We start from the raw sequence: 25,694 nt of genomic DNA, 5'->3' as shown, positions 1-25,694 counted from the left end.
AGCCGGAAAAAAGCACTACCAACACCCTTTCCTTTTTCCCCAAAACCCTAAGACCTGATAATTGCTTGATCATCTGAGTTGGAATTGGAGAAAAAGCCATTTCCTTTCCTTCTTCTCTGAAACCTTAAGACTCCATCATCATAAACACGAAATAAATGAATTATAGAAGGGTTTGATTTAGGTTTTGATTATTTTCAAATCTTGAGGTTGATGCAAAAGTGTCTTCATTGTTTTTCTGAAGAAAGAGAAGGCTCTTCTGTGAAACACATACCTAGAGAGAGAGACATATAGAAAATGACTAGGTTGTGGATGGCGGGCCTGCATTTAGCAGAGTTGTTTGTGAGTTCTTTGGTTCATTTGCTTGGCTTTACATATGACATGTATAAGCCCATAAAGGCCATGAATCACCTATGGCCCATCACTTGAAGCCTAGTGCATAACCCAGCTGACGAGGTCCAGGACAGCTGGAGTCTAACATGGCATAAAGAGCCATTGACATTCAGACACACGGCAAGAGAAGGACGAACCACATCAGCAGACAAAGATTTGCAAAGTTATTGTCACTGCACATTACCATTAATGCAGCCCATCACAGCATTTATTACGACAACACATCTCCACCGGAACAGGACCCCCTTACCCTGAGCAAGGTAAGCTACAGCATAGGCTTTCGGCAAGGAGAGCAGGTCGGAAGGGACAGTGAAATGATTGCCAAAGGATATAAGCGAACGTTGTAGACAAGAAAAATGTTAAGCTTTCTATCTCTAATCTTCTCCCATATACTTTACTTCTCTTCCTAATTTGATCATCGGAGGGTTCACTAGAGGACTACCCCGTTCCCCGTTGAACTTGTTTGCAGGGTATCCGGTGGGCTCGATCATTTGGGCTTGGGCTTGAGGAGCTTGAACCAGTTCGCTCCATTCACTGGGGATAAACTGTATCAACAGTTGGCACCGTCTGTGGGAACGCTTTGCTCCTCGCACCAGTTGTGTTCACTATCGTTGGAGGCCCCGTTCCAACAACCTTTTTCTCCTACCCGTCAAAGTGCATGGTCACGACTAGATCCATGGCTTCTCACAATAATGCCGCCGACCATCAAGCCGACCCCCCCAATCCAAACAACCTACCACAGTATTTTGTCGAGCTTACCAACAGCATTAACCGCATGGCTGAGTAAAACCAGGCCTTGATAAATGCTTTACTCCAAAGGAACCTTCCAATGCCTCCTCCCCCACCTCCAGATATTCCCCCCAACCAAGAAAAAGCCCCGAGCCATACTGCTCCACAACTCCATCCACCCAACTTGGAAGGTTTGCAACCTCCCCACCCACATATAAATCCACCACCACCCCCACACCCGTCGGTCGTAGCACCAGCCCCTGAAGGGGAGGCTAGCAGCGTCCAGCCTCCATTGACTGACCATGGTGACCACGTTCCCCTCTGGGACGCTAAGCTCCGCGCAATGAAGCTCCAACTCCAAGGGGTCATGCAGAATATTCAGCATAAACCCTCTACCACGGCAAATTCACCATTTGTTGCCTCCATCCGGGACAAACCCCTGCCCGCCAAGTTCAAGATGCCCATCATTGACTCCTTTGACGGTACGACGGACCCAGTCGACCATCTGGAGACCTACCGTACCCTCATGATCCTCCATGCCTTCCCTGACGAGATCATGTGTCGGGCTTTCCCCGTGACACTGAAGGGGTCAGCTCGACTGTGGTTCAGTCAGTTACTAGCGGACTCTGTCTCCACTTTCCAGCATCTTAGCGACTCCTTCCTTAGCCATTTCATCAGAGCCCAGCGCCAACGCCGCCCTGCAATCCAACTCCGCAATATTCGTCAGACCGAGGGGGAGTCGCTGCGCAGCTTCGTTACCCGCTTCAACACCGAAGCCCTACAAGTAGCGGAGAATGACGATAAGGTCATCCTCACAGTTTTCATGGCCGGGCTACAATCGTCCGATTTCCTTTTCTCCCTCTCCAAAAACCCCCCAACCTCCATGGCAGCCCTGTTATCCAAGGCCCAGAAGTATATGAATGCCGAAGATTCACTAGACGTTCGGCAGGATCCAATATCCAAAAACCCGACCCCCAGAGAAAAGAGAAAAGACTCGGAACCCAGAAACACCCAGTATAACAGCCAAACACCCCAATATACCGACCGACCTCCTCGCGCTGAAAGGTCGGCACCAGCCCAACCTCCCGGTCGGTTCGAGCGGTACACGCCCCTTAATTCTCCCATAGAACAAGTCCTCCACCAGATCCAACGGGATTACCCCCTCAAATGGCCCCTGCCCTCACAAACCCCTTCCAACCGAAAAGACCAGTCCAAATATTGTCGTTTCCACCAGGATCATGGCCACAACACTGATGACTGCATCAACCTCAAGGATCAGGTCGAGACCCTCATTCACCAAGGGCGTCTCAGCCGGTTCACAGACACCCGCCCACAATAGAGGCAAAGAACCGAGCTCCTCAGAAACAACCGCCGGCGTACCCCACCCCGGCAGCCAGCCCAACCTAACCAAGGCCGTGACTGCCCCCCACAACAGCCTTGGCCCCCAGGTAATCCCCCTCCGCCAGTTGGTGAAATCTGAATCATTTTTGGTGGCCTTGCTTGTGGCGGACCATCCCACTCCGCTCAGAAGGCAGAGCTCAGGAAAATAAGGCAAGGCTCGGACAAAGCAGTGGACACGGTAGACCGACCTTCCAAGCAGACAAAGCAATGGACAGAGCCCATCACCTTCACGGACGCCGATTGTACATGCATCCGTTATCCTCATGATGACCCCCTCGTCATTTTTGCCATTCTCTCCAACTATAAGGTCAGACGGGTTGTCATCGACAATGGCAGTTCGTCAAACATCATATTCCTCAGTTGCTTCCGCCAGCTCAAAATTAGGGAGGAAAGCCTGTCCCCCCTCCAAACCCCCTTGGTCGGTTTCACTGGCGACCGGATGACCTCCATCGGCTCCATCGACCTCCCCATCACTATTGGTGAATACCCACGGCAGACTACCAAGTTACTCACCTTCCTTGTGGTCGACTGTCCCCTTGCCTACAACATCATCCTCGGTTGCACCGCCCTCAATGCTTTCCAAGCTATCACTTCAACCTACCACCTCGCCATAAAGTTTTCCACCGACCAGGGGGTCGGGACAGTACGGGGAGAGAAGACCATAGCCAGGGAATGTTATGTTGCCTCACTCAAGGAAGTCAAGCTGAAGGAGGCCATGATCATTGAAGGACTTGACGCCTGAGATGAGGACGAGCTGGTCAGAGGCGAATCGGTGGAGGAGCTCGTTGAGATTCCCATTGATCCCACCAACCCAATGAAAACTGCTACGATTGGCAGCCAGCTATCCCCCCAAGCTAAGGCCGACCTTACTGCCCTTCTGACCGAGCACAATGATGTATTCGCCTGGACTCATTCAGATATGTCAGGCATCAACCCTTCTTTCATAACTCATCGCCTTAGCATTGAACCTCATTTCCGACCTTACTGCCAGAAGCAGCGCATCTTTCATCCGGAGCGCAATACTCTTATAGCCGCAGAGGTCGACAAACTCCTTGAGGCCCAATTCATCAAAAATGTCGACTACCCTAAATGGCTGTCAAACGTGGTTCTCGTCCGCAAGAACAATGGCAAATGACGACTCTGTGTCGATTACTCTGACCTGAACCGAGCTTGCCCCAAAGACAGCTATCCTCTACCCCGCATAGATCTGCTAGTCGACGCCACGGCCGGTTATCAAATGCTCAGCTTCATGGATGATTTCTCTGGCTACAACCAAATCCTGATGCACCCGTCCGATCGGGAACATACATCCTTCATCACCGATCGAGGTACCTACCATTACCGAGTAATGCCATTCGGATTGAAGAACGCTAGGGCCACCTACCAACGGTTGGTCAATGCCGTCTTTCATCACCAAATAGGCCGGAATATGGAAGTATACATTGATGACATGCTAGTCAAGAGCAAACTCTCCACTGACCATCTGACCGACCTGCGGGAGACCTTCGCTACCCCACGCACATACCGAATGAAGCTCAACCCAGAGAAGTGCGCCTTCGGCTTAGGATCTGGGAAGTTCCTGGGTTTTATGGTCAGTCAGCGGGGCATTGAAGCTAACCCTAAAAAGATCAAGGCCTTGGTCGAGATGCAGTCACCCAGGACGGTCAAAGAGGTTCAAAGGCTTACTGGCCGAGTTGTAGCCCTCAACCGTTTCATTTCCCACGCAACAGATAAGTGCCTACCGTTCTTCAAAGTTCTTCGGCAAACTTTTGAATGGACAACAAAATCTGAAGAGGCTTTTCAGCAGTTAAAGCAGTGCATGGCCAATCCACCCCTCCTTTCACAAGCGATTACGGGCGAGTCCCTCTTCCTCTATTTAGCTGTCTTAAGCACCGCCGTCAATGCAGCTCTTATCAGGGAAGACGACTCTGTCCAACGGCCGGTTTACTACATCAGTCGGGCTCTTAGGAGAGCTGAGCAGAATTACCCCCTGTTAGAAAAATTATCCTTGGCCTTGGTTACCGCCTCCAGACGACTTCGTCCTTACTTCCAAGCCCATTCCATAGTGGTCCTCATCGACCAACCCTTGAAGACGGTCATGCAACAACCAGAACTTTCCGGCAGACTTATGCAGTGGTCTGTGGAACTCAGCCAGTTTGACATCTCTTACCGGCCTCGAACAACAATTAAGGGGCAGGCTATCGCCGACTTCATCTTAGAATTCACTAATCCTACCCCAACCACTGCTTCTCCATCCCTGCCACCTCCCATCGAGCCAGAAGACCCTTACTCTTGGACTCTCAACGTCGACGAATTATCCCGCAGGCAAGGTAGTGGGGCTGACCTCATTCTTACTAGCCCTGAGGGTGATTATTTCAAATGTGCGCTCCGTTTCTTGTTTGAGGCCAGTAACAACGAGGCCGAATATGAGGCACTGATGGCAGGCCTTCGCCTAGCCAAGGACATTGGTGTCAGCCACATCCGAGTGCTCAGCGACTCTCAGCTCATAGTCGGACAGATCACGGGCGAATTCGACGCCAAGGAGGGCGCAATGCGGACTTGCAGGGACCTTGCACTTCCCCTAGTTCGCCTCTTCAACACCTTCCACATCAAGCACATTACTCGGGCGGAGAACTCTAAAGCAGATGAAATGGCCCAGTTGGCTTCCGCAGACCAATCCGCCCTCAGCAGTGGTGTCTGCCTCGAATACCTATCCCACCCCGCTATTTCCCCCGACCAGCATGAAGTACAATTCCTCCAAAATGAGCCCATCCCTTGGGCGTCGGACATCTTTCGATTTATGACAGCGGGGGAACTTCCAGATGACCACCAGCAAGCCGCCAAAGTCAGGGCACGATCGTCCAATTACATCCTTGTCAACGGCATCTTGTACAAATGTGGTTTCTCACGCCCCTATCTGCGGTGCCTCAATCCGACTCAAGCAACTTATGTGATGCAAGAAATTCATGAGGAAATCTGCGGCAATCACTCGGGCGGCAAGTCTCTAGCCCACAAGATACTCCGTACTGGTTATTTCTGGCCCACTCTTAATCGCGATGCGACCGATTTCGTGCTCAAATGTGATAAGTGTCAACGTTTTGCCAACATCCCCCATGCACCCCTACAGAGTTGATCACACTTTGCAGCCCTTATCCGTTCGCCAAATGGGGGATCAACTTGGTCGGTCCACTCCCTATTGGCCAAGGCCAGACCAAGTTCGCGATCGTCGCCATTGATTACTTCACCAAGTGGGTAGAGGCAGAACCCCTTGCCACCATCACCGAGCGGAACACAACCAAGTTCATCTGGCAGTCGATCGTTTGCAGGTTTGGCATTCCTCAGGCCTTCATCTCCGACAACGGTAAACAATTTGACAACGCCAAGTACAGGAAATTCTGTGTTGACCTCCAGATTCAACCTTGTTTCTCATCCCCTGGCCATCCCAGGCCAATGGCCAAGTTGAGGTCACCAACCACTCTCTCCTGAAGATCATCAAAACTAAGCTAGAAGCTGCTAAGGGACTTTGGGCTGAGGAGCTACCGAATGTACTCTGGGCTTATCGAACTACAGCTCGGACTTCCACTGGGGAAACCCCTTTCCGCTTAACATACGGCGCTGAGGCGGTTATCCTAGTAAAAGTCGGTTTGCTTACTCCCAGGGTTTCACATCCGAATCTAGCACTAACCGAAGAACTCTGTCGGGCTGACCTCGACCTAATTGAAGAACTCAGAGAGACCACTGCTGTCCGACTGGCCTCATACCAACAAAAAATGAGAACACACTACAATCGCAAGGTCCGACCGAGGGAGTTCGCTGTAGGGGATCTTGTCTTGGGAGAAGCAACTCTTGCTACCAAAAATCCGACTGAGGGTAAATTGGCAGCCAAGTGGGGGGGACCTTACATTGTGAAAGCCCGACCCCGACCAGGCACTTACCGACTTCAGGACATGGAAGGTCGAGACCTCCCCCACCCATGGAACACCGAACACCTTAAACGTTACTTTCAATAAGCTCCTATTTTTGTATTGCTCAGTTATTGTATTTTCTTTTCGGAAAATTCACACATTCTTAATATTCCCCCACGCAATGTAACTTCTTGATTATATATCTCAGTTATCTATATGTTGTCTCAGTAACATTCTTATATGCCGCATTAAAAGCCTCTGCCAGACAGAGCACTAAAAGCCTCTGCTAGACTGAGCACTAAAAGCCTCAGCCAGACTGAGTACTTAAAGCCTCAGCCAGACTGAGCACTTAAAGCCTTATCCAGACTGAGCATGAGCCGCCTCGGGCAGTCCGACCGTTAACACCCTCTGCCGGACCGAGCGCTAAAAGCTCCATCCAAACTGAGCGTGAAGCACTCGTCCAGACCTAACATGTAGGGCTCGGTCAAAACCACCCATGCAAAACTTCATACTTGTGGAATTAACTAACACACTTAGTCACAATTCCAGGTCCAAGTCTTCACACCACTCTTTGCTTAGTCAAATTCCAAAGACGTTCTTATCATTTTATTACATTTAACTTTCTCAGGCCTATCATTTTATTACATTTCAAATTTCACTCTGCATGGTGGAGTTCTTAAATTTCACTATCATTTTATTACATTTAACTTCCTCAGGCCTATCATTTTATTACATTTTAAATTTCACTCTACATTGTGGAATTCTTAACTTCACTCTGCATTGAGTCCTTATTACAAGCTTCAATTTCACTCTTATTAACAAGGAGTTCTACACACACTTCTCTCACGCCTCATTTATCTAAGATCCACAAGCAGAAATAATCAAATAACAAACACAACTGAAATTTTATTCGTTCACAACTTTGTACAAAAGTTCATTACAGCAATTCATGTACAAAAGTTCATTACAGCAATTCAAAAAAAAATAAAAAATAAAAAATAAAAAACAAAGTATCTTTTTCTCCTTCCTCCGCAGTTACTCCTCCTCACTGGAGAGGAGGTCTTCTTCTTCAATGCCCTCATCCAGGGGGGTTTGGGCCACATCGTCTTCGCCAATCGTTACACTACTAAGGTCTAAGTCTGGGAACAACTCTTCAGCTCTACGTTTGAACATCTTCTAGCCACTGTCTCAGTACTCAGCCATTTCGTGCTTATAAAAGTCTGACTGCTGGAAGCTCTCAATAACTTCTGCTTCAGTTCTGCCTCCAGCGGTCGTCCTCGATGGGCCAGCCCCCCCAGATTCTTCCCCAGCCAGGCTACTCGCGACCGCAGCATCAACCGCCGTCTGAAATTCGGCAGACCCTTTGAATTGCTCCACTGCTGCGACACACAGATCGGGATAAGCCGCCCTTTCAGAAGCTGCCTTTGCCCTCTCTTCGTCCAGCTCTTTCTGTAGGGCCGCCCTTTCCGACGCCGCCTTTGCCTTCTCTGCCTCCAGTTCCTTTTTCAGGCTCTCCTTCTCTGCCGTCGCCTGCACTCTCTCTGCTTCTAACTCCCTCTGAAGCCTTCCTTTCTCCTCCACCGCCTTGGCGCGCTCGCCCTCCAGTTCCCTCTGGAGATCGCCCACTTTGCCATCAGCCTCATCTTTTTGCCTCACCAGCTCTTCATTACTACTCATAGCCTCTTCATATCGCTCGACCGCGACGGCACAGGCTCTTTGGGCCTCGTCCAACTTCTTTTGCTCGCCAGCAAGTTGGAACTCGAGCGACACAACCTGGCGGCGTGTGTCCTCCAGCTCCGCCTTAACCGCTGGCAACTCAGTGTGGGCACTCTCCCAACTTGCACTCTTCTTCTTTAACTTTGCAAGCTGAGCCTTGGCCTCATCTGCCTTGAGTTTGGCAGCCCCCGCCTTCCTCAGCAGGGCCCCTGCTAAGGTGGTTACCTCCATTTGAGCGGAGTATAACCCCCTTAACAGTTCAGCCTCGTTGAATTTGGAGGCCGAGCGCAGGGCTGCCTCTTCTACAATCCCTACAAGACGGTCTGCCCCTGCCCTGGCTGGGCTTTCTTCTCCCTCCAGCCGCCCCGCCACCGCACGAGCATGGTAGATCGCCGTGGTCGCACCGATTCCTCCTTCTTGAGGTGCAAGCCCCTCCTGGGCTGTTCCTCCCTCCTTGGCCTAAGGCCAGCAGCCTCGTCCTCCACTTGCCTTTCGGGGGCGGCCTTTGCGACCCCGGCGGTGATCGCCGCCACCATTGGCACCACCTCCATGCCCTCTGAGGCAACATCCACCACTTCTGGGCCACCTACCTTTCTTGGGGCCCCCTCCACTTCTCCCCCTTCAGCCCCCTCGGCCGCACTGGTTTCCTTCACACTCATCTCCCTCCTCCTCTTCTAAGCAGGCACTTCCTCACTCCGACTCACTCTCTTCTTCTTCTTCCCCACGCCCAACGCCTCCATCTCCTTCAAGGACCTTTCCTTCAAAGGGTCTGTTGGGGGCGGCCGCGGCACAAAATTGCCCAAGTTTTTCTCTCCCAAGGGTTTGGGGCGAGGTTAAATCCTCTCCCTCGCAACTGGTTTTGGTGGTCGGTCGACCTGAGACTCTTTGAATTGTTGGGCTTTAGCAAGAATGGCCTGATCTTCCGCCTCTTAAGCCCTTCTCCTCGCCTCCAACTCCGCTCGGTCGAGGTCCCCACTACTTGGCTTTGGCCCCAACCCCGTCTCAAACAATGCCGACGGCTGAACGACCTCGTCCCATTTGGCCTTTTCTCTCTCCCTCCACTCCTTCACCCTCTTCACCCTTTCCTCCGCAACTGCCCCCAGTTTCAGCTCCACAGACTTGATTGGTACTTTCCAAATGGTGCGCACTCCAATCCCCCATTGGCAGATACGTAGAACCATCGCGGTCGCCACCCCTTGATCGACAACGGCAGACCCGCCACTAACCCCTTCTCCACTGCTGCCTGCAGAGTGACCCACGTCTCCTGCTGCCCCGAAGCCTTATAACACGCAAAGAATTCGTCTATCGTCATGGCCTCCCCTCCATTTGCCTTCGGCCACACACTTGCACAGGCCAGCAGGATCTTCCATGCGTTGGGCATTAGTTGCCCCGGTACTACCTCCACACGGTTAAGCACATCCACCACCACCTGCGGCAGTGGCAACCTCAGTCCACCCTTCAGAGCTTCCTCATAAAGGGAAAACTCTCCTGGCCTAATGTCAGATGGCCTTTCCGTTGATGTCGGCAGCAATAACTCCACTTCCCCAGGGATCTGGTATTTTTCGCGGATAGCCTCCAACTCCGCCTCAGTAATCGTGGATTTGTCAGCCTTCGTGTGCCAATGACCTGGTTCCGCCTAGCTGATTGGCTTTGGAGCTGCTATCATGGTGGAACCGTGGGATCGTACCACCGACTCTCCTACCCTCTCTGTCATATACTGCGCCGCTAGCTCCACAGCATCATCATCTCCAAGCGGGTCCACCCTGACAATCGCATTCCCTTCTTGGGCCATTTCTGTGGGTTGTTTGCGAATCGCTTCGGCGGCTAGAACAAGGAAATCGAAAAAGTGTTGCAGAGGTGTATTGTGAGCAACAAAGGAATCCACACTTGGAATATTTTGATTTTTCGTAAACAGGTAGGTGAATCAAATAATGCCAAAAACCCACGGTTTGCCCGTATTCCAAGGATCCCAATTAATTTCCGCCAGTTTGAAAACTTTTCAAAATCATCCGCCAAAACTGTCTCCTCAACACCCATAATGACTTACCATTTCATTTCTGATCCAACGCCTAATCTCCCCCCTACGGGATGTTGTCACGTGTACGTCCACGATCCACTATCCCCTCCCCTTACCCTGTCTTTTCCACTTCAACTCACTACGTGACCCGTCGCGTCTCGAGCCCCACGCCCCTCCACCTCACCCTTCACGGTCGGCCCTTCTCGCGGTCGACCCCCCCGCTCGGTCAAATGCCGCGGTCGGCCCTCCCCGTGGTCAGCCCTCCCGCTTAGTCAAACGCCGCGGTCGGCCCTCCCAGTCGGCCAACACCGCGGTCGGCCCTCCTCGTGGTCAGCCCTCCCGCTTGGCCAAACGCTGCGGTCGCCCCTCCTCGTGGTCAGCCCTCTCACTCGGCCAACCCCGTAATCGGCCCTCCTCGTGGTCCGCTTTCCCGCTCGGCCAAACGCCGCGATCGCCCCTCCTCGTGGTCAGCCCTCCCACTCGGCCAGCACCGCGGTCGGCCCTCCTCGTGGTCAGCCCTCCCACTCGGCCAAATGCCGCGGTCGCCCCTCCTCGTGGTCAGCCCTCCCATTCGGCCAACACCGCGGTCGACCCTCCTCGTGGTCAGCCCTCCCGCTCGGCCAAACGCCGCGGTCGCGCCCTTCTCGTGGTCAGCCCTCCCACTCGGCCAACACCGCAGTTGGCCCTCCTTGTGGTCGGCCCTCCCGCTCGGCCAACCACCGCGGTCGCCCCCCCTCTCGATCACCCCTTTCGGTCGACCTTCATCCTGCCAATCCCTAACACACTCATCTATGTCACTAATATTCCCTTCGTTGGGCTGAAGTTGCACTCGGGAATGGGGGACTACTGACATGTATAAGCCCATAAAGGCCATGAATCACCTATGGCCCATCACTTGAAGCCCAGTGCATAACCCAGCTGACGAGGTCCAGGACAGCTGGAGTCTAACATGGCATAAAGAGCCAATGACATTCAGACACACGGCAAGAGAAGGACGAACCACATCAGCAGACAAAGATCTGCAAAGTTATTGCCACTGCATATCACCATTAATGCAGTCCATCAAAGCATTTATTATGACAACACCTCTCTACCGGAACAGGACCCCCTTACCCTGAGCAAGGTAAGCTACAGCATTGGCTTTCGGCAAGGAGAGTAGGTCGGAAGGGACGACGAAATGATTGCCAAAGGATATAAGCGAACGTTGTAGACAAGAAAAAGGTTAAGCTTTCTATCTCTAATCTTCTCCCATATACTCTACTTCTCTTCCTAACTTGATCGTCGGAGGGTTCACTGGGGGACTACCCTGTTCCCCGTTGAACTTGTTTGCAGGGTATCCGGTGGGCTCGTTCATTTGGGCTTGGGCTTGAGGAGCTTGGACCAGTTCGCTCCATTCACCAGGGATAAACTGTATCAACAACATATTCAGCACAACAGTGGCTGGTGACCTTTCTCATGCTTTGAATGAATCTCTTTTCAATTCAAATGTGAATGTTGGGGTCAAAGAGGAAAAGCCCAAAGGGTCAACCAGTGCTACTGATTTGCCTGCCATTATGTTGGTTCGTGGTATTTTTGGATTCGGCAAAGGGGTATGTTTTGTATAGTTTGTTTCCGAATTTGGTTTCTAGGTTGTCATTCAGATTGATTTTTCGTTCAATTTTCTGGGTATGTTTCCGAAGGGGACTGATTGATGATAGAGGGAAGAGAAGACAAGGTGGGAAGAGAAAAGAGGGTGAGAAGAAAGAAAGTGTTGGAATAATTTTGGAATAAAATAATTATAATAATTATAGACGAATCAAAAAGTGACACGTGTGTCAAATAAGTGTAAAAAATTAACAGAAATAAACGGAAACAGACGGAGGGTTAACATTGGGACACGGTTAAAAATTCAGAATTTAAATTGTTAAAATTAAAATGTTGAGATTTAATGTGCAAAACAGGCCAAACCCTAGGTTTTTTTTTTTTTTTTTGTAAGTTCTCAAAAAAAAAAATGCAATTTTCCTTCCATAGCACAACTTATTACGTTTTATTTATATTTTTATTATTTTAAAAATATATATCAGAATGTTTGGTACAATTTGTATTCAAATTTTGTAAAACATAAATAATTAAAATAAATTGAAAAAACGAATTATGATGATTTTATTTTCTGTTTTTTTATTACCAGTTTTTAATTTATTAGAAGTTATATTGAAATAGTAGGGCCCAAACGATCTACATCAGCAATCCACGCCATCAAAATAAGGCAACAGACGTGACGTGTTGGACGATCTGAACTTCAGGAAATCGGACGGACACGTGGTGGTGTCCTTTTGTTGCAATCATGGGCCCATCAAACAAAGCCAATATATGTTACGGTGTAAGTGGGCCAACGCGGATAGTTGGGCTGGGCTGGACTGGGCTGGGCCCCCACACCCTCCTCTTCACATCAATTCAAAGTGTGGGCCCCCAATTCTCGCGTACGTGCGCCTCTCAAAATCACGTCACTATCACTGACTAAATTAATAATAATTGGGGACTCAACTAGCTAGCTCCCAATAAAATAAAATAAATAAATAATTAATTAATTAATAGGGATTGAGGACATAAAAACAAAAATGAGGGTAAGAATGGCAATTTGCATGACCTGATAGTGATCTTTGTCCCATTTCAATTTTATACGATTGGTTTTCCTTTCCTTTTTACTTTTACATAGGAGCGAGTACGCTATGTTTTTGCATTTATGATTGATTTTTAAGTCGAGAATGATTTTTTTAATATTTGTCTGGTATTCTCTATCTATCTTGATCTCTTAGGTTGGTTTGAAATAATCTAAATTAGTATATTTTTTAAATTTTCGTAAAATATAAATTGAATTTGAAATGACGTAATAAAAAGTTGATATAACTTAAATAGAATAGTAACTTTTTAACTTTTTAATTTTTTTAAAGTATTCTAAACAAGGCCTTAATCTCGCTCCATCTTAAAAGTTGTGGCTATTATTATGCATGACATGAAAAAAAAAAAAAAAAAAAAAGTATCAAAAAAATTAGAATTGTGTAAATTGATGAAAAGCTTAAACAATCTGGTTTTGCATGAATAACCTACATAATAGACCCTAAAAGATAAATAATCTGAATTTTATTATGAATCCACAAAAGCCAACAACAATCTCTTGTTAAAATTATCAATTAGAGAGAATTTCCATCTCAATCGAATCAATTATAATAAGTAATCACCATTGTTTCCAATTTGCCATATTTAAAGGGTTAATTCAACTTCAATGGATTGATGAATTTGTATTTATCAACATGACAACTACATAGCTCATTCACCAACGATTCTCTTCAGATCTTCAAGATTGTCATGAATTGTCTGATAAGATTCAAAAAAAACATCTGAGTCATTAATAAAACAATAACTCAGATTTGTCAAGCCTGTCAAAAGATTTTCTAGTGTGAGTGTTTGCACACAAGACAAACTGTTTATATGCGTTATTGATTTGACTTTGCCACTTTAGGGTAACTATTTATGCTAACATTATTAGACCATCTCCAATAGTTTACTATCTGTTTCATTAAATTTAAATTTGATAAAAAAATTTACTTTTTACTGTTCTAATGATTCACTAAATATTTCATCAAAATTTAGGAAACCTCAAATCTATCATCAGATTAAGGATAGATGTGCCTTTTCATCAAATCATTATTTATAACCGTTGGATTTTAACACCAGATGTCTCCAAATGACCACCTCAAGGTAAAAATTTATGAAAAAAAATTATATTGATTGGTCGACCGGCTGGACATCTGCCCAATCGACCCCCAGATGACCATCTCAAGAAAAAAATTTGTGCAAAATTTACACTGACTGATCAACCGGCCAGACATCTGACCGGTCGTCTGGCTAGTCGACTGGTGTTTTGATAAAGCTTCAAAAATCTCCGCTAGAGCATTTTATATTAAATGGACTTTTTACTTAAATTTGGTGAAAATTTTGATGCACCGTTGGAGATGCTCTTAACATTGCTGATATAGACAGGTGAAATTATTCAGTATTTTTTCCGTCTCAAAATATTAGTCTATTTTGAAGAATTTAATTTTTTTGGTAGTATAATTATTACACTTAAAAAATATTAACTTTGCAAAATTACCCTTTGGTAGTACAATTATTACATTTCAAAAATATTAATGTTAATAAATTTAAAAGAAGGGCAAAATAGAAAATTCGTATTATTTTAGTTCTTCATTTTTGAAAAAAAAAAAAAAAACTAACAATTATTTAGAAATAATTATACATATACTAACAATTTTACTAAAAATACAAGAGGCAAAATGTGATTGATTGTTAAAAAAATAATGATATTTAAACATCTAATGATATTTGCACATATATGCTTTTAATAAGATTGTTAATAATAAGAGTTTAAATAAATGAAATATTGCTCATTATTAGTAACATTTGTTAAACTCTATATTCATTCATAGAGTTTTTGTCAATTTACAGAAAATGTAGCAATTCATAAAAATGCTTAGAAAATTATCCATAATTATTAATTAATGGTGTATATTCACAGTTCTTGTTGTGAGATATCACTATGAATGAATCTTGGGCATTGGTTGTAAATTTTGGGTATTTTTCTAGGACCGTAGAACTGTTAATAAATTTATCCATATGTAAAGAAGTTGTTGAAATTGAATTAATATATTATGGGGTCTATACGTTATATTGATATTTTAAAATAAATTTTTGGATACTTGAGTCAAAAAAAATTTTGTTCAAAGATTCAGATCCTAAAATTTTTATTCATAAAAATAAACTCTCACAAGATGACCACATTATCCAGGTATATATATATCCATTCTCAATCCAAACCAAACCAAACCCTAACCAAACCAAACCAAACCAAACCAAATTGCTCGTCTATCTCTTTCTCTTTGCACCATCTCCCTTTCTCCGCCGCCATCGTTATCCTTCCTCCTCCACTGCCGTCGTTATAGCGATCCCGGGTTTATCCTTGTTGTACAGTGATCCGGACATGTGTCCGTGGATGTTAGTTGTTGTTTATTATCTTGTTTGCATCCTTGTTATTTCATATTTGAGTTATAGGATGTGTTAGGCAGGTTTGTTACAGGTTGGTTGTGTTCGGGAGCCTAGTGTTGCTGCCCAGAATTTTGGACCTTCGCTCGAGCGAGGAGTTGGTCGCTCGATCGAGAGTGGGGTTCGTGTTTGGTGGGTCGAGCCAGAGTGGCTCGCTCGAGCGAGCGGTTGCACCTGGTTCTGGACCTGAGAGCTGTCTTTCTTGGCTCGAGCGAGCTTCCTTCGCTCGAGCGGTCTGGATTTTTCTTCGCTCGATCGAGAACTTCTTGGCTCGAGCGAGAGTTTTCTGTGTCTGGTCGCTCGAGCGACCAAGTCTTCGCTCGAGCGAGAGTGTTTTATATCAGCGTACAGCAGCGTCTTAAACATCACTTTTTCAGTCCCTTTCCTTGATTAAACCCTAAATCCGAGCCTCTCTCTCCCTACACTTACACTCTCTCTAAGATTTGATCTCCCTAGGGTGTGAATCTAGCCTAGGGCCTTTGTTAAAAAGATAGAGGGCGTTGAGAGCTTCAATTTAATCTGAAAAAGTTTGGATTTGGAGCAAGTTGATCTTCGAGTCTTCATCTCCTTTGTGGCTGAAACTTCGAGGTAGGGATATCCTACTCCTCTCTATGGGTTTTGTCTTTAAATTTTGGTATTTTGAGATGTTGGGCTTGGTTTGGTAATTTTGTGAAAGTTTGGGGCTTTTGTGTAATTTTACAAAAGTTGGGGTTTTATTCATAATAAACCTGAATGCATGTTTGGCATAGAGAAATTGAATGAATGTTAAATCATTGATGAAAATGGGACCTAAGGGTTGAAATGGTAATTATGGATAATGGCTTAATTACATTGTTTAATTAATTGGGATAATTAAATGGGAGAAATGAGGAAATGAAATGTTGATTGAATATCCATTTGTGCATTTATTTTCTGTTTAGAAATAACTGCTTTGGGCTATCGGTGGAGGATAGTCGTGATTGTTGTAGACAATGCATGATGATTAGGCAAACTGAAACTAATCAATGAAATGTGTCATGGAACTTGACAGTTGATAGAATACATTTATTGTATGTATTGGGTGATTGTATATAGAACCAATGTGTTTATATACGTTATGTGTAGAGGAGGAGATAGGGGATGTACTCCGCGGTTTAGGGGAAGATAGGGGATGTACCTCTAAACCGGATAGTGTTGGGAGAAGATAGGGGATGAACTCCGTAGATACAGCTCATATGCTTGTCTAGAGAAGTGTGGATACAGCTTATATGCTTATCTTTGTGATGTGTGGATATAGCTCATATGCTTATCTGTGGATATTGTTGTTATACATATCTGTTGAGAATGTGGATATAACTTTTATGCTTATCTGAATGTGAGATATAGTTTTTATACATATCTGTGAAAATGATGATAGAGCTAGCATGCTTATCTGTTGAAAAAGGAAAAATGAAAGGTAACTTAGACTCATAAGTTGTATGACATAAATTTGTAATTTATGTGATTGTATCAGTGTTGACCATCTATCAATTGCTAATATTTTAGTCATTGTCCATGGTTGGTTTAGTGTATTTCTACTGGGCTGTGGCTCACCCTATATGGGAATATCATTTTCAGGTGTAGGAAGCATGCCACCTCCAAGGACATAGCTGGGAGGCTAGTGGCGGACATACTTTTGTCGCTTAACTTTTGATGTATTACATGTAACTTCAAGCCCATGGCTTAATGTGTAATCGAGTTAGTACTCTTTTATTGTAACCAAGTGTTAACTTGGAAAGCTGTAAGCCCGTAGGGCATTTTGTTATGATGTTAACATGTAATACTTATGTAATGGAATTCTAATGAATAAAGGAATGCGGTTAGTTTAAATGTAAATGCATGTCTTATTTGATGGGTTTAATGTTATTATTTTGAGGGCGTTACAGTCGTCGCTCTTCCTCTACTAGGAGACGCAGCGGTGGAGAAAGATAGCGGCAAAGCGCGTTGGCTGAGAGAATAAAAGAGGTTGTTGATCTCATTCTTAGCTTCCTTGAAAATAGATCTTGTGGGAGCCGTTTTCAAGTAGCCTAATACAACTAAGCCCAATCGAGGTCGGTCCATTGGCCTGATCTATTGGGCCCAATTAGAGCCGAGTAAAATGACATACAGCAAATCGCCAAATAACGGGTCCCAGTGCTTGGTAAGCCGAGTAGTCCATGGAAGTCGGCATCTCACCTAGTTGCCGATTCCTCTCTATAAAGTGCAACGGGGGAATGGGTCTTGATAGGATGTATGGTAGGGGACAAAAACTTGAAGGAAAAACTCTATAAAAGAAGAGAGAGGGCTCAAGAATGAGATAGGTTCTAAATAGCATACTTAAGAAAAAGAGTAATGAATATCTTCGGCAGGTGAAAGCTAACTAGATCGTCGGAGTACTAATTCTGACACCTCCGACTAGAATTGTTCTTGTTTCAGGTGACCATCAAAGGACTGTTCCAGGATCTGCTTGGATAAAGGAGTATCCTAAATCCACTCCCCCACAACTGGTGCCGTCTATGGGAATACTCAAACTCATCCATGACAGACCTAGTGTAGGATCTTTTGCTCACTGAAGATAACGTTTCACCAGGAACGGTATTCGGGCCAGAAGATACGCCCGCATGAAGAACTTTGAACTTCGACCCATTGACTCCTTTACCTTCGTCCTCAGTAGAGAATGCCATACAAACCTTGATCAACCAAGCAAAACGAAATGAACAACGAATGGAGAATATGGCATGTAGCTTGCTTTTCGTGCTCCTTTCGAATACGATTAGCCTTGCCATTCGGAATCCCGTGATTTTGAGTCTAATTTCACATTGCAATGTGAAATAGATAAACACATACGAGTCCAAATCCGGCAAATCTTTTGGAAAATCGATTTTGAATCAAAGATGTCAAAAATAGACTGCATTGGCAGATTTCAGAATCGCCATCTAAATATTCCAAAATATTTAAGAAACCCATGACTCATGCCAAAAGGCCATCAGTCCATCATCACCAAAGTGTCTCGGCTCGAGAACTTATGTATGAGAGGGGAAGGTCATGAATTGAGCACCCCTCTCACCCAATCAAAGATCGGTTTCTACTAATCATGATGTGATTTTTATGTACATTATATGCTTTTGCTCTGATTATTAATGCTAGCTTTACTAGGTGATACACACAAGTATAGACCGATTCACAAAATTAGGAATGCATTGAATTTATGTTTGTTTTGAAAAAGTGCTTTGAATACATGTCACTTGAAAAAAAGCGAGCTCGTATTTTACATTAATCAATTTATTCCAACTCAAGTAAAAAAACTTTCATCCACCGGCATTTCAAATAGGTATATCACTTAAGCACTTAGCTTCATGGAAAATATGCTTGATATGGCAACAATTACACGCATGCAATATGCTAAAGCGAGAAGTGCTCACCTAGTACTCCAAGGCAAGCCAAGTAAAACCAAATAATTAGAAGAAATGCATGCTCCTAAACAATGCAATATGACTAATGCAACACACACATTATGTAAATAATAAGTTTGGCTACTAGTATGGCATATGAATCAATTCAAGACATGTGATAAAGCACGTATTTGAGTAATGAATTTGAAATTGATATTGGCTGGCATGATGAGCTGAACTCACATGTATGCAAAACAAGTGGATGCAAGTCATGGAAAATGCTAAGGAAAAAATATGATGCTACCATTATAAACGGATAAATAAAAGGGAAAAAGAAATGGGATTGGAAGACATATACAATTATTATATATTTTGACTTCGTGCAAGAGGGTCCGAATGAATGTCCGAATTTAAGCTAGCTATTACAACACCAAATGAATGAATTAGCTAAACTAAATACTTGTTACAAATTCGAATGAATAATAAATAAATAACAAGCTATCTAATTTATTAAAACAAGGATATTATAACAATAATAATTATAACACTAAGTACAACAATATAATTACAACAATAATATGAACAATAAAATTACAACATTAATGTATATAAAAATGCATAAGGATCAAATGCGCGCCAATGAAGGCCATTTGCAGAAACTGCTTTGTTTGCCTTTTGTGCAACTGCTCTGTTTCACCCTCAGCCATTGCCCTCTATTTTTACCAAAAGTACTCTGCTCACCAAACATTGGAGACTGACCGGCCCCCAATAAGGCCCGACCGGGTCCAAAAAAGTCCGGACGTGCCCTATTTTCTTACAGAAAAAATGTTTTTGTGCTCTAAAGTGAAAACAGTGCAGGCAAAGCCTTTCTAAGCCATGTTTGCCCCTTCTGTCTTTCTCTATCATAGGGAAACTCAAGAGAAGAACAGATTCGGTTCAAAACCATCAATGGTCACAAATTGATAACGTGATGGTTTTGGATGCGTTTGGACAAAAATGAATAAATGCAATGAAAGATGACCACCATTTCCTCCTATCATGTAATTAGCTTAAAGAGAGAGGTAGACGTGCCTTAAGATTCATCAAAACATCATAAATTGATATGTGATGACTCTTGACGCGATGGACTCGGCATAACGTCCGGTCGAACCCAACCAATTTTATTAATCTTTTTTATGTCGGCTGAATTTATTTTAAGTCAATTTTATTAGTCCTTTTTGACTTACCTTTTCATTGTTTAATCATTTTGTCCAAAGTGGTATTTAAGTCCATTGAATGAAGAGAAATGTCAAATGAGAAGTGATCCTTAGCATGAAAGAGAGACAATGCCTTGACAATGAACCTCCGAAGAGATTAAGCCGTTGAGCATAGAAGGTCTCTTTCTCATACCTTGAATAATAATCAATCGCTTGAAACAACTCTCAAACAAAGAAAATCAAGAAAGGATGGAGGGTGCAGAAATGATTACGTGAAGTTGATTATTACCAAAAATAGAAATCTTCACATAGAAACTAAGTAAAGAAATATATCAACTCGAATGACTCGGTATCTAAGGCCTAAACAATCGAAGCCATGAGGACATACAACACAACAAGCAAAGTATTCAAAGCATAAGTTATTTAAATAAATTAAAGCAGCCCCTAAAGTGTAAAAATAGTGACAAAACTACTTCAAAAAATGGAAGAAAGTAAACAACAATAAAAGAGAACAAGCTAGACAAGAAGGCTTGAGGAGGGGAGGCTAACGGCTCCCTTTTTGTGGAGTAGGAATCACATACTTCAACCCTTGAAAGTGGCCTCCAATAGTGCACAAACTCAAGGAAAATGAAGAAGATGATTAGTAAAAAACAAGGAAAAAGATGACAAGAATTATACCTCTTTCAAGAGTATGTATGGTTGTTGATCAAACTTGATTCCAAACACCCTCAAGTTTATGAAATTTGGTTTGAAACTTCAACAAAAAGCTTCATGAACAAGCTCTAATGGCGTATGTATTGTGTATGTATTGTTCAATAAGATTTGAAGATTAAAAAGAGTAAGGAAGATGGTTTTAGCTCTCAATATCATTCAAAGCCTTTAGGAAATTCTTGTAACCTTTAATTCTGAATGCAAGGGGTCTATTTATAGAATTTGAGCCAATTTGGTCGAAAATATCTTCAAAAAACAATATCTGGCAAATTCCCGCCAACTGTCCTATTTGACACTAATGAGACTCGGTCGGGCGCCAAAACCCAAGGCCGGACCAAATAATGCAAGGCCATGTCTAAAAAGGCACTCTAGACAAGTTTTCATTGAAACCCGGTCAGGTCTAAAAATCTGCATTTTAGGCCCAGCTTCAAACGGGTATATCTCATTCATCCGGACTTGGTTTTAGGTGATTCTTAAGTCTAAATTAAAGCCCCGGAAGTTTACTTTCCAATGGTGGTGGCCTCATATCTAAATTGTAAGTGGTCAGAGATATATGTCTAATTTAGTGAAGCCTGCTCATTTTTCTTTTAATGATTTAATGCCCAACCTTTTCCCCAACTAGTTTTCTTCCATCCCCCCTTATTTCCTCGAACTCCAAACCTATAAATAAGATGTTTTTAAAGATTTTTCAAAGAGTTCACCTCCCTTCCATTTATTTACATTCTGTCCTTACTCGTTTTACCGAAAAGTACAATATTTTAAACGAAATGCAAGTCTTGGAACATCGTAGAAACATTGGAAAAGAGTGTTTTAAGGTTTAAAATAGTTTGGCCAAAATGAGGTGTAAGGTCTGAAATTAGAGCTTGAATCTAAATTTCTTTGCTGAGATTTCAAAAGATTGCACAGTGTAACTTTCATCATCGAGTGCTCTGAATGAAGCGCCTAAGTCTTAGGGGCGGTCAAAAATGGTGTCACGACCCAAACCCACCCCTATAGGTTAAGTGCCGTAATCGGCCAGTAATCCTAGGATTATCGAAAGCCTCTAAACAGATTAACCAAAATTAAGGGGCTAGCGAAAGCAAATACAAAAATATAATGTCCATCAAGCTGTGCTGACTTATTATATGAGACAAAAAACTTTAAACATTTACATGGATATATCATAACATCATCATTATGCTAACCAAATGCAAATACAACAAAAAGGGACTTAGCCCTGTATACAAAATAAACAAAAGACATTAAGAGCTTAAAACTTGGTCACAAAACATCTTGATCACATTGACTTTCAGGAATCTCCACGTGAGGCACGACGGTTGGCTTGACAAAACAGAAGTCAGACACAAGCCCTTAGGCCTGGTCTTGCACAAGCTCACCTACATATATATATATATATATATACAAACAGTGAGCTATAGCCCAGTGAATAACATTAATGTAAAGAGGTTAGTGAATGAATTCTGAACATTTCATAATCATAAAATGGATCATAGCATAATCATTCTCGTATTCGAACATAATAATGGTACATCCAATAGAACATATCACATCGTCATCCAATTAGAGTAATTGGTTCTGGATACTGATTAAACACATCGCCACTTTGACAAGTGGCTAATGAGATCTTGTAATCACATATATGTCGTGGACTCGCATTAACATGTTGTCCCCCATGACTTGGGACTACCTATGGATGCCATAATAGATTTTAAATATAGGACATTCGTTCACGTAAACAAATATCATTTCAGAAATCATAACTTATCAAATCACATTTAGAACATAATTCATATGAACATATCTTTACAATAACGTTACTCACAGTGGACTTCTGGAAATGGTCAATCAATTTTCGAACGTTGACCTACAAACACAAAAGTACATAACACAAACATATCTTATCATTACACATGCACTTGGCCATTACGGCTTAGCTTTCTTTGCATTGGTTTCTTATTCAGTCCATTTCTCATAATTTGTACACGTGAATCACATTCTTGAATTTGCCTCATATTTTCTAATTCAATTACTCATGTCATTTCTTAGCTTAATACTCTTTAATCACTCATAATTCATGCCTAAATATGCTCAGAAAATGATGGGAACATAAATATGAACACAAAATGTCTTTTGAAAATATGCTGAAAATGGCTTAACCGCACATTCGATCGCTGGACTGCTCTACCTGCAAAAGTACTGGATGGCCTCATTCTACACTCGAGCCATAACTCCTATACTCGAGCCATAACTCCTACACTCGAGTGGTCCAACAATACACAAAGGGTTCGCTCAAACCACCAAGTGATCGCTCGAGCGGTCTGTAATAGACTGTAAAACTATTGGATGCTCGAAATGTTTGCTTGAGCGCCAAATCCTTCACTCGAGCGACCTGCAAAAATTCTGGGTTTTCAAAATAGAGTTTTGAGCTTCCAAATGTGAATTCAAAGGCCAAGCTCATGCATGGCTTGTTTTTAAAGCTTGAAAACTTTTCTACACAAAATATGAATACATGATCCTTTACAACCCTTTGCCCAAAACTCATGAATTTAACCAAAATTGGGTTCAAAACCACCATGCATGTAAGTTTCATAAACTCTTTTTCTCAAATTCCATGTCTTTAGCAAAATTGAGCTTTAAGGCTTCAAGCATATACAAAACTCATTTTCAAAACACGGTTTTAAGAGGTAATATGTGATGATTCAAACATGCATGTGCCCATTATCCATAATTTCTACATGAATGATCAAAATCAAACTTGATATGGCAAAACTCAACATGTTTATGTATACATGTAGAATTCTCTTTTTAATTCTTTCCTAAGACTTCTCAAACATGGAATTTTACTTACAAAACTTGTTGACATATGTATGCATGAACATTTCATGCTCCAAACTCAACACGAATGATAAACCTCATGATCAAAGTGATGATTAAACACTTATATATACATGCATGTAAGAATTATAATCAAATTCTTCATCTTCTTGACAACCTATGTGAAATACATGTAAATGTTTATAACAACTCCATGAATTCATCCCTACAACACATAATCTTCAAGAATTAATAGTCAAAAGCTTACCTAGAGCCTTGAATTACTCTTGTTCTAGCTTAATCTTGATGGATTCTAGCCAAGGCCTTCAATTCTCCTTCAATCTCTTCATTTCTCTCTCTAGAATTGCATTCTCTCTCTCTCTCTCTCTCTAAAATAAATTCTCAAAATTTTGCACTCAAAAGAAACATTATTGAGCTCAAGAATGAGCTTGAGGGACCACTTATATAGTTGTAATACTATAATACATTAATTAAAACATTAGGCTTGCCAAACATAACTTAATTAATCAGACTGAATCAGTTTTTTAATAAAAATTATCATATGATTCTAAAAATTCCAAATAACATATTAAGGTAACCAATTTTAGTTTCGGACGCCAATAAAGCTTTCAATTTTTAGATCAAAGTAGAATTCCAGGCAGATATTTCTACAAGTGATAGATAGAAAACCAAATAGCATACAAAATACATGATAAACACATAATTCCATTCTAAACACTTAGTTAGCATTCCTAAGTACAGATTGATAGTTAATTGTGGATCGGGGTTGTTACAAATGGGGTGTCTACAGTTGCCCCTCTTTGACAGAGCTTGAAGTCATAAAATAACATGAGTGAATGTCAAAGCCCAAAGACGACCTATTTTGACAAGGCCGTAAGACTTGGGCAAACAAACAAAATGCAGATGCAATTGGTTGAACTCAAGGGCTGCTTATGTATCCCCTTGCAAGGAATTAAACTAGCGTAATTCAAGGGCAGGATGCAAATGATACACAATATAATGAAATAATCAAACCACAAACAGTGCAAAACACACGAATACCATAAAGGAATGGAGATACAAATAAAACTATGCTTAACACAGAAAAGGTGTTGAAACCCTCAAACCATAATTCTTAGTGAAATAGGTGTGTACACATGCAGAACTATGCTTCAACGCAAGAAAGGTACAAGTAATTGGGTGCTATGATATAAGTGATGAATGATCTGCTAAGGGAAATATAATGATCCTAAATGCTGAATGCAATAAGACAAAGTACGATGCGATGGATGCAATGAATAAGGGGCGCAGGACGAACTACTTCTTACCTAGAAAAGGCATGGACACAAAACAAACCATGTTTAACACAAAAAAAGGTGCCGAAACCCTCAGACCATGATTCTTGGTGGAATAGGTGCATACACATGTAAAGCTATGCTTTAATGCGGGAAAGGTATGGGCACATGTCAAACTAAGCTTAACATGGAAAGAATGCAGGTAATAAAATTGTATGATGAAATAGATGTAATGGATAATGAAGTAGATGCATGTGATAAATGCTATATGCAATGCGATGTGATAATAAATAATAATAGATATGATGTACCAGCTAGGAAGTGAAAGTACCTTACAGAAGCAATTGGCGATGACTCACCTTACGCTACTGGGGATCTTCCTATTCTTCTTGGCTTTAAGACTTCTTCCTTTATCTTGCGCTTCCAAACTATAGGTACTGCTTTACTTCCTGACTATGTTTGCAACTTTCCCTATTCCCTAACAGGGTGATAGACTAGGTTGGTTTAGTATCCAGAATTGAGGCGCATACAAGCTACCTCAACCTATGGGGCTACCATACAGATTTCAAGCCGAGGATACACCCCTGGGTATTTAAACCAGACTTTAGTCTCAGAAATTCTGAACCTTTGCGTTCTAGGCCTCGACCACTCGAACTCTAGTTTCTACCGTCTTAGTTGGTCTCCTAGGAACTCACTACAAACACAGTCAGGTGGCTATACTAGACTGCCTGAAGCCGTTCGGGCAAGATAAACAATAAATGAATTACACCTTTAGAGGACTTAACGTCTTCTAGACCCATGTGTGTGCACAAGACAGTACAGCTAAGGTACACAAAACAATGCGGGTGAGGGTGGGTGCACAAAACAGTGCGATATAGGTGCACAAAATAGTGTGATGCAAGGTGAATGCATAAAACAGTGCGATGCAAGGTACACAAAACAATGCGATACAAGGTGCATAAAACAGTGCAATACAAGGTGAATGCACAAAATAGTGAAATGCAAGGTGTACAAAATAGTGTGAAACAAGGTAAATGCACAAAACAGTGCGA

The sequence above is a fragment of the Camellia sinensis genome, chromosome 7 (genome assembly GCF_055761805.1).
Source record: "Camellia sinensis isolate YWXY chromosome 7, ASM5576180v1, whole genome shotgun sequence".
Taxonomy (NCBI): domain Eukaryota; kingdom Viridiplantae; phylum Streptophyta; class Magnoliopsida; order Ericales; family Theaceae; genus Camellia; species Camellia sinensis.
This window is presented reverse-complemented; position numbering follows the sequence as displayed.